Raw genomic sequence first — 12,914 nt, forward strand, 5'->3', positions numbered from 1 at the left:
GCCGCTGGGCTTCGCCCTCCCCGGGGGAGCCGGGATCTACTGTTTCCAGCCCTGGAATTCCTCCATACCCACTCTCCCGTCCAAAAAGACAAACAAGCAAACAACAACAAAAAGCACAGGAAAGGCCCAGCAATCAATTCCTAGATTCACACCCACCCTCAAATAGTGCCCCTGCGCCCGGTCAGACCATCGCAACCCCTATCCCCACCCTCAAATCACCTTGGATTCGAAACCCAGCTCCCTGCTCACACTGGTAACAGGTTCCCAGTCCTGGGGGGCGGGGGTAGGAGGGCACAATGATCTAATTGAGGAGACCACCAGAAAAGTCTTCACAGATGCTCAGTTCAAATATAATTACCCAGAAGAGTCAGTCTACAAAAACACTTAAAAAAACCACCTCTATGATGCAAGGGGAAAGCAGGGATTACCGTGTCATTGTCATGATCATTGTTCAAAAACATCTGCCATGAAGGCTTTTTGCATTAAAGAGAGATTCAGGAAACCAGAGAGGGCTGCCCAGTGCCAAACAGGTTGTGAGTCAGAGCCCCAGTTGGGGGGGGTAGGGGGGCGGGGGCCCGTCCTGCAGGCTCAGGCTTCTCCTGCTTCCTTTTCCAGGCCATCAGCCTGAGCATCCTGAGACATTTATTAGATTCCTACAAGGGGCCAAGGCGTGTGCCTGGAGCTGTGCCCTTGCAGGAGTGTGTGGGCTGGCAGCATAAGGCAGGCGGGGCTGTGTCGAGTGTGTTTCCTTCCACGTCTTGCGTGGTCCAGGGCTCGGGTCTGAAAGAGGAGCCACACACAAATGAAAGAGAAGAGATTCGGGTCTGAAAGAGGGGCCGCACACAAATGAAAGAGAAAAGAGACGAGATAATTTGGAAATATTGGGGGACCAGGCGAGCAAGTCCAGAAGGACTTCCACTGATGCTCAGGCCGCTCCAACCTTTTATTTGATCTGGGGTAGCCCTAAGGTAAGGAGGTTTCAATGACACACAGATTAGCTCATCAGCAGACAATTTCCAGAAATAGGCAGAATATCTAATCAACAATAATCAACAAGGATTTACATGAGTATCTAAGGAATTAAGTGAATTAAGGTGGGGATGTTTCAGCTACCATTATCTACTAGATTAACTGGGTGGTGCACAGCTCCGACCTTTGCTAGGGCTTCAAAGGTCACTAGCTTTTGGGGGTCTCTACTCTTCTCTGCTAGTGATATAGTCTCTACTCTTCGTCTTGATAGATAGTCTCCGACAGGGCTGAGTGCAGGAAGCTTCGGGAGAGCTTGGTCGGGTCCCCCCTCTTTCTGAGCCTCTGACAATCCATAGGTGGGTCTGAAAAGTTCCCACGAGCCGCTTGGCATGGTTTCCTGTGCTGGGTTTTGGCAAGAATTCAGACAGGAGCCAGGAGGGCACAGTCTGGTCAGAATGAAATAGTCCCCCTATTGGTAGGGGGCCTTAGGATCCGAATGAACACTTGCCCATTCTTCAGGTGTGTCTGCCCAGGCCTGGCATTCCTGGCCCAGCCCCTGCTGTCATTCCCTACAAGGACGACCCACTTTAATTTGGGGTGGTTCTATTAGAAAATTCTTCTCGTTCCACCCCCACACCTGCACACCAACATATCAAATTTATTCCGTCCACCTTGAACCTGGCCAGGCTCTGGGAAGGGCAAGGATGAATCAGCCACAGACGCCATTCACCCCATAAAGCACTATCATTTCAGAAAACAAGAGGACTCCTTACTTTCCACCCGCCTGTCCTCAGAATACAGCTTAGGTTGGTGAGAGGAGGCTATTTGATGCAGGAAATTCACTTCCACGCACGTAAAGACAGCTTCTGTTTCAGGCACTGAGGGGTACCCTCATGGTATTGCCTAGCCCCCTGTGGAATAACAGGGTTTCGAATTATCAGTGTGGAATTTAACAAGTGTTTCCTAAGACACAATGATCAGATGAAATAGTCTTTCAGTGTCATCAGTGATACTAATAACAAGTTTAGAGGTTTGCATAATAAAGATTACAGTGAAATGAAGCTATCATTGAGGGAGCCAGGTAGCTTGAGATAAAGTTTCAGAAGGCTTTTATTCACAATGTACATTTGCTAAAATGAACTTTAATGTCGTAGTTAAATTAAATTTAAACGGAACTATTCTAGTTTCAAGGACACCCTCATCACTTATTTGTGTAGTTTTTTTTTAAAAGAAATTTCTTGAGCTTTGGCAAAGTGCCAGGTACTGTGCTAAATGATGGAGCCTGCGCCCAGCCTGGGAGAGTACACGGATAGCTTGCCAGCCCAGTTTGTGACAAGGCAGAATAGGAAACAGATGAGAATAGAGGTATTGGTGGTACGGACCCAGCACGAGAAGGCATTCATTGTGATTGGAGGAAATCAGGAGCAGACCCTTTTATGTTGAACCCTGGGGGATGAGCTAGACTTCCATAGGTAGGAATGGGGTCAAGGACACTCTAGGTAGAGACACAAAGGGGTTCAGTGTGGCCACAGCACTAGAGGGACTGGACAAAGTGAGGCTGAGAGTGAAGAACCGAGAAGGCTGCACTTGACCCTGGGAGCTTCCAGGGACGGGCCAGCCTTGACTGGAGCCTCCAATAAAGAGAACGATGATAGGCTAAGAGCACTTGGAGAAAGAGAGGAGGCAGCAGTGAGAATCATCAGAAGAGCACTACCACCATCGCCCACGGGTTGTGAGCTGCCCTCCATGGACCAGGCTCTGCTCCCTCACATTTGAAAAGCATCCCCAGGCTGAGAATAATTCTTGCCACAAACCAGTCCCCGATTATAGTTATTGACGATTAGCATGATAGGATCATGGAAGATGGGCGCACACTCTGGAGATAGAGCAACAAGGGCTGATCCCACCCAGGGCTCCTCTCTATCCACTGAGGTCCATCCTGGGACAGGTGGAACGAGGCCCTTTCTCAGCAAAAGCCCCCTTGTTCTTTGAAAGGTCATTCCTGATTATGTACCTTTGCTCCTATATAGGCACCTAGGATGACTTCCTCCCCACCTCCAGCCATCAAAGACCCCTCCCCCCAGTGCTAACGATGCGATGCCTCACCTTAGTGGTGGCACTATGGTAACACTTCTTTTCTCTGTGTCTCGGAAAAGAAAAGGACCTTATCTGAGAAACAGATAAAAGCCCCACTGGATGTGGAATCAAAGCTGAGCGTGCATCCTCATTCTGCCACTCACTAGCTGTGTGAACAGAAGTTACTTAAGTCTCTGGAGTTTCGAATTTCTCTTCCAAAAAGATGAAGGTTGATGGGAGGGCTTTGTAGCTGTAAAAGAAAGAATAGGTGTGTGTGTATATGTGTGTGTGTGTATGTGTGTGTGTGTGTGTGTGTGTGTGTGTGTGTCCTCCAAGCGCCTTGAGTGATCCTAGTCATGCAGTAAGTGCTACTTGCTACTTAGTGGACTGATTCACTGTTGAGGACCGGGAGTGGAGGCGGACTGATTCGGTGTCAGAGAGCCTTACAATGTTCTCTGCTTGCTGCTCTATACGAAGGGGTTTCCATTTTATCCTCCTACCTCACTTGTTTCCCCAGGAATCATATAGTGCTTTCCCTCTGGCATTACTGTATTGACTTCCAAAGGTGGCAGGTTTTCTTGCCAATTACAGGCCACAGTTGCTTTATGTAACTAGGGGTTTCTAAGGAAACATGGTCAGGCCTCAGAGGGAGCATAACAGATCTGATTATGAATATTGAGCCAATTTTTACAGCTGACATGCTGCACACTTCCTCGTCGCAGAGATCACAGCCCCATCTATGTAGGGAAACTTGGTAATGGCTGAAAACCGTTGGCTGTGGCTGAGTTGGAGCCCATGATTTGAATGGCTTCTTTAGTGACTGAGATTGCCAAGCTCTTTGAGACCACCCTTCCTTTGTACATGGTCCCCTGGGCCTTAAATGGCCTTGCATCCTGGCCCACTCATTATATTTCTACTCATTTATTAAAATCCCAGCTCAAAAGCGATCCTTCTTTAAAGCCCTCTTCTACTCTTAAGGTCATGTCAAACGTTCTTTCGTGTATGTTTCCAAAGTATTGCCCTCACACACTTACCTTCCCACTCACCAGGCCATGTTGATCACATCAGATTTTACACAGTCCATTTTTGTTATTCCCAGTAGCTATGTTTTATAAAGTTATCAGAAACACTGAACTAGCAAATAGTGAACCATTGCTCCTAAGGGAAATAGAGGGTTAGGTTCCTGTGAGCCTCTACTCCCAATATTTTCATCAACTGATCAGTACATAATCTTGGTTAATATGTGTTTCTGTTTAAAGACACCTTACTTAATATACATTGTTGCTTCATTGACATTGAACTCACAGTCAACAGCACTTTAGCTCATGTAACTTTGGAACAAAGCTTGTCTAACACAGACATGCTCTCCAGTAAGGCACATCACAGCCTTCTCACACTTAGAAACACTACATAGCAATTCATTACTATGCTTGGGTCCATTTTAAACAGTGAACTCACCAATATAAAGCACAGAAATGTGGAAAACATGGCACTAGTGGATCAGGGAAAGGGTGAATACACAGTATGAGAGCTGAAACAAGGCAGAACTCTGCCTAAATGGACCTCAGCTAGAAATATGCATGTTGGTGACTCAAGTTTTTTGCTGTACGGTGCACATGGCAAATGATACAAACAGTCGCCCGAGTACTGATTTTGAAGTTACAACTAAATGTTAGCGAGTAGGCAAGTTCGCAAATATAGAATTTGCAAATAATGAACATGGATTGCATGTGCCTCCAGACTAGACTAGGAGCTCTTTGCAGTCAAATCTGTTTTATTGGGCTTTGTGTCTTCTCAGCACCTCCAAGAACACCTGATACATAAAAAACAGATGCTCAATATTTGAATGAATGCACCATGCAATCCAGACTTGCATTTCTTGAGGGATTTCCCTAAAACTTATAAATTTATAGTAATAAAGTACCAAAATGTACTTCTCTCATAGGAATGTCAAGGACTTGATTTGGTTCCTTTCATTGATCTGAGAAGACTCGTGCCTTCAAATGTACGGAACATTCTGTGTGGAGTACATCCCTTGTGTGTGGCACATCTGGATACTCCAGATAATAACTTCCAAGATGAGTAAAGATTATGAACAAAACTATCCACCCATTGCTCCCAAAGAGAAAAGGGGGCAATGAATTTGAAGGATCTGAAAAAACACAGCCAATAGGCAACAATGAGAAAAATTACATACCCAGGGACAGAAAGGGGACACTGGTGATGAAGCAGAGTGGTAGAGGGGAGGAAAGTGGACAGCTGGAGGCAGGGCCATCACAGGGACCACGCAGGAGCTTTGTGGAGAGGTCAAGATTTAAACCTGAGCCCTCTCCCTCACCTACAGCAGAATGACTTTGGGTAAGTTTCTCAACTTCCCTCTTTCTTGATATATATATCTTCCCATAAAGGGCTGTTCATGCAACTCATATTTATTGAGTGCCTACTGTGTGCCAGGTAGAAACATGAATGAGGTCATGAACATGCACATAATAAATGAATGCTGAACACAGGCCTGATGTAACTTAGCTACCAAACTTAAAAAGTGATTTTAATTATTTACAATAAATTATGTCTACTCTCATTCTCTCTTCTCTTTCCTTCTCTAATTTGCAAGATTTCTATGTATGGCTTCTAACCCCTTCTGAGTCCAAACCCTCTGATACCTTTTCAGAGGTCAGTTCATCTCAATCTCTGTCTGGCCAGGTAAATCCAGGAATGTTTGATTGCACCAATTTTTGGCATCTTGACAAAATGAGTCAGCCCCTCTAGGGGAGTCTACCTCACCACCCACAAAGCTTACACCGTCTCCAAACTCACCATCAGCAAAGTAATGACACATATACAAGGGCCTCGCAGCAAAGGCTGAGAGCATTTTATAGGCATCGCCCAGTCATCTAGGTAGCATCACAAGCAGGTAAGTAGGGGTCACTTATGACTGAACCCATTTTATAGCCAGGAAAATGAAGGCTTAATGTAACTTCTCCAAGTCATCAACTGCATGTCAGCCACAACCACAAAAATAAAAGACAGGTGCGATGGCTCCTTGAATTTAGAACCAAGCACTGAATTCCTCGGACAGCCTGACCTTCTTCCTTTTTTCTTTGGGAAATTTATCAGTGACCAAGCAGGCAGGCTGATTTAGGTATAAGTCAGTGTTCTGTCTCTTACTATCAGTGATTTTTGTCCAATGTAGGAAGCTAAAAACCCAACTGGGTGCTAAGACCCTGTTAAAATTGCCACCACACAGAATGGTTAACTCCAGAGAGCTTTTTTCACAAGGCCTGCTAGTAATGTATGAATAGGCTTAAATGCACACAACTAATATATGTGACCATCACATAAATGGCCCTTTTAATGGTTTTCAACTTATTGTATTGCTTTTTAACTCTTTAATCACTTGAGAAATGACTTAAAATAATGATGCAGTAACTTTAAAATATTTAGAACTCACATTTTCCTTCTTTTTGCCATTCTCCCTTGAGCCACTACGCAGATCAATCCTGTCAGCTCTCGCCTGAGTCATTTCTAGTTATTTCTGATTGGTCCCCCCGCCTTCATATTCATCTCATCCAGTCCACTGTCCATCCTGAAGCCCCAGTAATGTTTCTATACGTATATGATCATCATGACAACCCTTTTATTCAGACCCTTCAGTAGCTCCCCACCACCTCAGTGCAAAGTCTTACATCCTCTGCAGAATCCATAGGTCATTTGTAATCTTTCCTTCGTGGTTTTTCTTTCATTTCTTTTCATTTTGGAATTCAAAACAGTAAATCACTCCTCTGCTTCCTTGTACCTGCTGGTTCCTCTCCCCAGAATGCCCCACTCCTCACTATCAAATGGATAAACTCCAAGTTATCCTCCCAGAAGGAGAAACACCACCTTGTAACAAAGTCATCTCTGAACTCTGAGCCTCAGTCTTCTCAGGCCCAGGAATTCCTACACTTTCGCTCAGAGTGTTTTAATTCCGCCCGTCACTGCTGGGCTCCTGTGTTCACAGGGCTTGACAATCTCACGTAGACACAATAAACAGCCACTGAGTTGCTCTGAGTTAAACCAAATCCCTCAATAAATAGAGATTAGAAAAACTGCCCTCTCAAGTTATTTCTGGGAAAGCAAAATATACTCAAACCTGCCAGAGCCACACAGGACCTTCTTCATAAGAGAACGATTCCAGAGTCCTTTTCTCCTTTGTGGCGGATAAAACAAAACTCCCATAATGAGCTTTTCTAATTGTGTGATCTCAAAATAAAATCCGCATTAGCGATTACTAATCAAACCCAACAAACAGATCTCATCTTCCGATGCTGAAACGCTTCCTTTCCTCCTATGCCAAGACCTCTGCATGGTCTTTGTTTTAATTATACTAAGCATCTTTTTGTTCTTCCTCTTGGACCTTTGCCTGGGAGGGTGGGGCAAGCTGTAAATAATAGTCATCATCATTATAAGAAATATTACACAGTCTATTTTTAGAGCCGCAGACCAACTCACAGGCATGCTCAGCTCGACCCCGGTAGAGCGGCGGTGATTTCTTGGGGAGAGTCTTGGGCTCTTGAATATTTCACCTGTCTCATTAGTGTCACTCACACGGCGTGACTGCTCAGATGGCAGCTGCTTCAGCCAATAAACCCAGTCAAACTGCTTCCCATCTGTTCAGAGGAAATGGAAGGTTTTAGAAAATACGGCGATTTTTAGGTTGTTATTCATAAACACAATTGGTTTTCTGAGTTCCACATTTCTCTACATACAGGCTTCATGAATCTACTTAATATAGGTCTAAGAAATAATTGGAACATTACCTGTTTTTTTTAAACACATATTTAGACATTGCAAGATCTTTAAAGAATCTCAGAGCAGAAGGGGCCTTAGAGATAATCTAACCCAATGTGCTCATTTGACAGATGGAGACACTGAGGCCCAGAGAGGGAAGGGGACTTCCCAAGGTCATATGGTAAGTAAATGGCAGCCCTGGGATTGAAAACACGGTGTGCTGGTTTCACACTAACGTTTCCCTTCCTTCCTCACACACACCCCAACCCAAAAGCTGAACAAGTGGCAGCCACCTTCTGGTTTGAGCACTAAAGCTTTTCAGCCTGATGTGTACGCAGGATGCTTATCCTGTGGACATAAATTATCCAGTTTCCCCCACAATTTTTCATAGATCCCAAAACTACTTAAGTGGCCTACACCGGGTCTTGTCCCCAATGGGATGGGTCTGTGTAGTGACAGTCCAGGCCAAGGCTGGACACAGGAGTCTGAAATTGCCATCCTTACAGGCAGGGGGTCTGGTGGGAAGAGCGTGTCCTGAATCCTGAGTGTAGAAACAGCTCTGCTTTATTTGTTGTATGAGTTGGGCAGGTCAGTAGACTTCTCTTGTTTCAATGTTTTCATTTGTCCACCGTGGATGATAAATGCCTGCCCGAGAGGAACTTTGAGAGAATCAAAAGAAATGACAGATGTGGAAAGACTGTGAGAAGCTCAACGAAAAATCGCCATTTCGTGTAGCAGCAAAAACGCAGCAGAATATTTCGAGTTTGTTTGTTTCTAAAGTGGCATGCGTGGGAATTTGATGCTAATTTCCTCCCGGTGGTCAGGTTTTCTTTGGCCCTTATTTTTCTACCAAACATCATTGAAGTCTGAACAAATTTTATATTTTCATGTAATTAAGAATTTATTTAGCACTTACTATATGCCAGCCACTCTGATAGGTGGTAGGGATACCAGGAAGGGTGCGCTTGTGGTCCTACTGCCCAGGTGGGATACAGACATGAAAATACATATGGAATTGCCTTATTGTATGAGAAGGGTGTTAAAGAACTCAGGGATGGGCATTCAACCTAGACTGTGAGAAGGACTTTCAAGAAAAAAAATGTTAAAGGTCGAGTAGGACTGATGGAGGAGGTTTTGCTTTCATCTTTATCCTGATAACCTGGTGTGGCCCCTGAAGGTAAGCTCCTGCAAGTGAGGGGGGCTGCCTAAGGCTGGGCCCAGGAGTTTATTTTTTTAAATATATTTTTATTGATTTCAGAGAAGAAGGGAGAGGGAGAGAAAGATAGAAATATCACTGATGAAAGAGAAGCATTGATCGGCTGCCTCTTGCACACCCCATCCTGGAGATTGAGCTCACAGCTTGGGCGTGTGCCCTGACTAGGAATCGAACAGTGACCTCCTGGTTCATAGGTCAACGCTCAACCACTGAGCCATGCCTGCTGGCTGGGCCCAGGAATTTTTATCTCTCAAGCTTTATGTCCTCACTTGGTCTCCAGCAGTTAGTCAATCACCCTTCACGTGTTTCCACCAGGCTCCACGCGTGGCTTCTGCGCCTGGTAAGCTGCGACTCTCTCCGTCTTCCTGTTTCTCCACGTCTTAGGCCCCGTGACCTCGGCGCTAGGATGCACCTCTGAAAGGTTGTTGATTTTCAGTCTGTCCAGCTTTTTTCTTGTTGTGAGGATGGAAGTGGAGACTTCCAAGGGCTGTACATGTTGAATTGGAACCTGGAAGTTTCCAGCTTTGAATTTTTTTAAAAAATTTTATTTTGTTTATTTGAGTTATACTTGCATGTTGGTCCAAGAGCACGTTTTCATCTGTGTCCTAATACATGGTTAATTTTTGGAAGGAGTTCCTGTGTACTTGAAAAGAAAGTGTAGTTTCCGGGCTTGGGGTGTCACGAGTTACTTATTGACTTATATTACTAGAAGTTATTTTTCTTTTCTCATATTGACCTTTTCTTACATTGTGATTTGTTTACTCCTCTTTTTCTGCAAACAATAAAAAATAATTGTTTTATGGTCTTTTAAAAATCACTCCATTGTCTCCAGGATTATTTGTCGCTCCTCTTGCCTCTTCTTCCTAGGTCACTCATTTTCTCACATGGTTTATAATTTTGGCCATGATCTTGCTGTCAGTGAGAATATTTTCAATGGGAAACACATGTGACTTGCTTGGAGTTCAGTGTCTTGTTTGCCTCTGCTGAGATTGCATGAATTTAAGAATACTGGACTCATGTTTATGTTAATATATTTCTTTGGGGTCCTGAACAACTGAGGTGGCTTAAATTTGGACCCTTTCCTTTGTTCCGATTACTTGCAGGAGTGTCTGTTTCCAACCACTGGCCTAGGTAGGTAGGGAGCTTTATTACAGCTTTTTTTGGATTAGGTGGGCAGTGATTTTCTTACAAATGATAATGCTGGTGGCTGCAGAATTAATTCAGGCCACTTATTTCCAGCTGCCCACCCACAGGGTTCTACTGGCTGAGTTTCCCTCTCTGTGTGGGCATCCGCCGCTCATCCCAGCTGCTAACGCCCATCACCGTTTCCCATTCCCCTGTAACACTGTTCAGTTTTAACTCCACTTACCAACCTTGAGATTCCCTCTCACGTTGTTTCACTTTTGGAAATTTCCTTTCTGTTAAGCTATGAATTTACAATTGCTAGCTTATTTGTGTTTTCATTTTTAGTTCAGCATTTCTATCAATTTCTAAGTAACTCCACTTGAGCTCAACTTGCCTTATTTTTCAGTGGTTGTGGGACATACACTCTGAAAGGGACACACAAAAGGCAGGCTCTCCTGTGGGCAGCTGACACTCCGTGGGTGTACAGGGAACACTGGCCTGCAGCTGCCTTGTCCTTGACTCTCACCTCATGCCACCTTTAAGCATCAAAGAGTCAGCCTTGCCTGGTCACACAACTGACCTGCCCACCACGCCTTTCTTTTGGCCTCTGACATCACTGATGCCTGTGTCTGACTCTCCAGGGCCTGTCCAGCTGATGCCTGCCCTGGATGGTGCCCGATAGGATTCCCAGGGGACGCCTCAGCCTGTGATGTGTGCCCAGCGCCCAGTGAAGTCCCCTGTCCATCCTACAAGAAGACCGATGCCTCCATGTTGAATGGTGGTCACAGGGGCTGTTCCAGATGTTCCTGCCTTTAGAATGTGTGTTCCCTTTTTCTCAATCTGTGTCAGTCCATAGGCTTAATGACTTCAGCCAAGATATATGATTGCAGATAAAAATACCCAAAGATGCCCAAGACTCTTTTTGTGTCTCAAAATTTATAAACTTGGGGGAAAAGAGTTATTACTATAATTTGATCAGTTCAGGCTTTTAAGGAAACGGGTCCCTTAGTCTATCCACATTTTAAAAAATGGTTTAAAGAAAATTAACCACACCGTGAGGTTACTAAGCAATGAAAATAACACTAGATGCATTTATTGATCTCTAATAGGATTATCTTCTCCTTTTATTTCCTTGTAAGGAACGCTTTTTCAAGGTTGAAGAAAAGCAATTGTGATTGGTTTCTTCACAGCTATTATCAACTGTAAGAGAAAAATTCAGCTAGTTTGCAATTTTCAAAGAAGTGGAAAGATTACTCTGTTAATGTCTATTCAGTTCCTTTTCTATTTGGGGAATTGACGTGAGGGTGGCTGCAGAGAAGTGACTGCAGGAAGCTTAAGTTGCAATCCAGAGGCAGCCTCCATCTGCAGAGCCCCCGAGTCGCTTGCACTGCACGTGGGCATGTGCGTAAGAACCGGAGCCTCGTTCCCCAGAATTGCATGCTTATTCCCAAGTAAGGGCTTTTAGTGAAAATCACTACTGTCATCAAAAAAGCATTTACTAAGTGACCATCTGTGCACGGTTCTTTGAAAAGGCTGAAAATACCTAAAGGCTCAATTAGAGATGCAGTATGAACTTGTTGATGTTATTAAAGGGGGACGATCATGTTACTCAGGGGATGTACACACACCTGGTCAGGTAAGCCATTCACATAAAGAACTGGTGTATTGAAATGCTATACAGGCCAAGGGCATGTGTTGGAAAAACAAAATACTGGAATGGGAGTCAAGAGACTGGAATGGGAGTCAGAGACCCGGGTGCTGGTCTGGCTTTCCTGGAACTCAGCTGATAGAGCTTGGAAATCACCCGGCCTCCCTGTCTTCACTTTCCTGTGTGAAGTTGGACAAAATCAGGAAGTCAGACAGCGGTTATTAATGGAAAAGTCACGTACAGTTTCTTTACACATGGGCAAGAATACATGATTGCCTGCCTCCAGGAAGCCCAGTGTATTAAAAACAAAACAAAAAAACAACAAAAAAAAAGAGAGACCACAGGGGAATCCATTGGGGTGAAGGCAGGAGTAAAAGCCTGGGTGGGGTTGCTGTAAACTTATGGATCTGCCATGGGCAGTGGGGGGCTGAGCCTGAGGATGGGAAGGCCCCAGGAACCCATGAAAATAATTTGCATAAAGAAGAGTTGGGGGGCCTACCGGGGAGTGAAGGGGATGGGTCCCCTGTGACCCCAGAGGACAGCAGTGTGGCTAGGGTGACATTGCAGGAAGGCAGAGCTGGACCTGAGAGCGGGTAGCATGTCATGCTCAGAGCTTGGAAGGCTATGCAGCCTTGAGCCCTGGGACTGCAGACTTGCTGAGTGACTGGGCAGTTCATTGTCACCATCTGGTCCAGGGTCATTCATGGACCACAATAGATGTATGTTCCCTGAACGTACTTTGACTTCTCTTTGATTTGGGGGAAGAACTTTCTGTTAGAGCAGCACACCCTAGAGCAGCGGTTCTCAACCTGTGGGTCGCGACCCCTTTGGGGGTCGAACGACCCTTTCACAGGGGTCGCCTAAGACCATCGGAAAACACATATATAATTACATATTGTTTTGTGATTAATCACTATGCTTTAACTATGTTCAATTTGTAACAATGAAATTGGGGGTCACCACAACATGAGGAACTGTATTAAAGGGTCACGGCACTAGGAAAGTTGAGAACCACTGCCCTAGAGGAATGGGGTGGCAGGGATTCCACCATCATTGGGCACAGGAGGCGGGGCTGCTTGGCCAGGCTGCGGGAGGGGTTGTTTCTACCCT

This window comes from Myotis brandtii, unplaced genomic scaffold, assembly GCF_000412655.1.
Source record: "Myotis brandtii unplaced genomic scaffold, ASM41265v1 scaffold813, whole genome shotgun sequence".
In the NCBI taxonomy this organism is placed as follows: domain Eukaryota; kingdom Metazoa; phylum Chordata; class Mammalia; order Chiroptera; family Vespertilionidae; genus Myotis; species Myotis brandtii.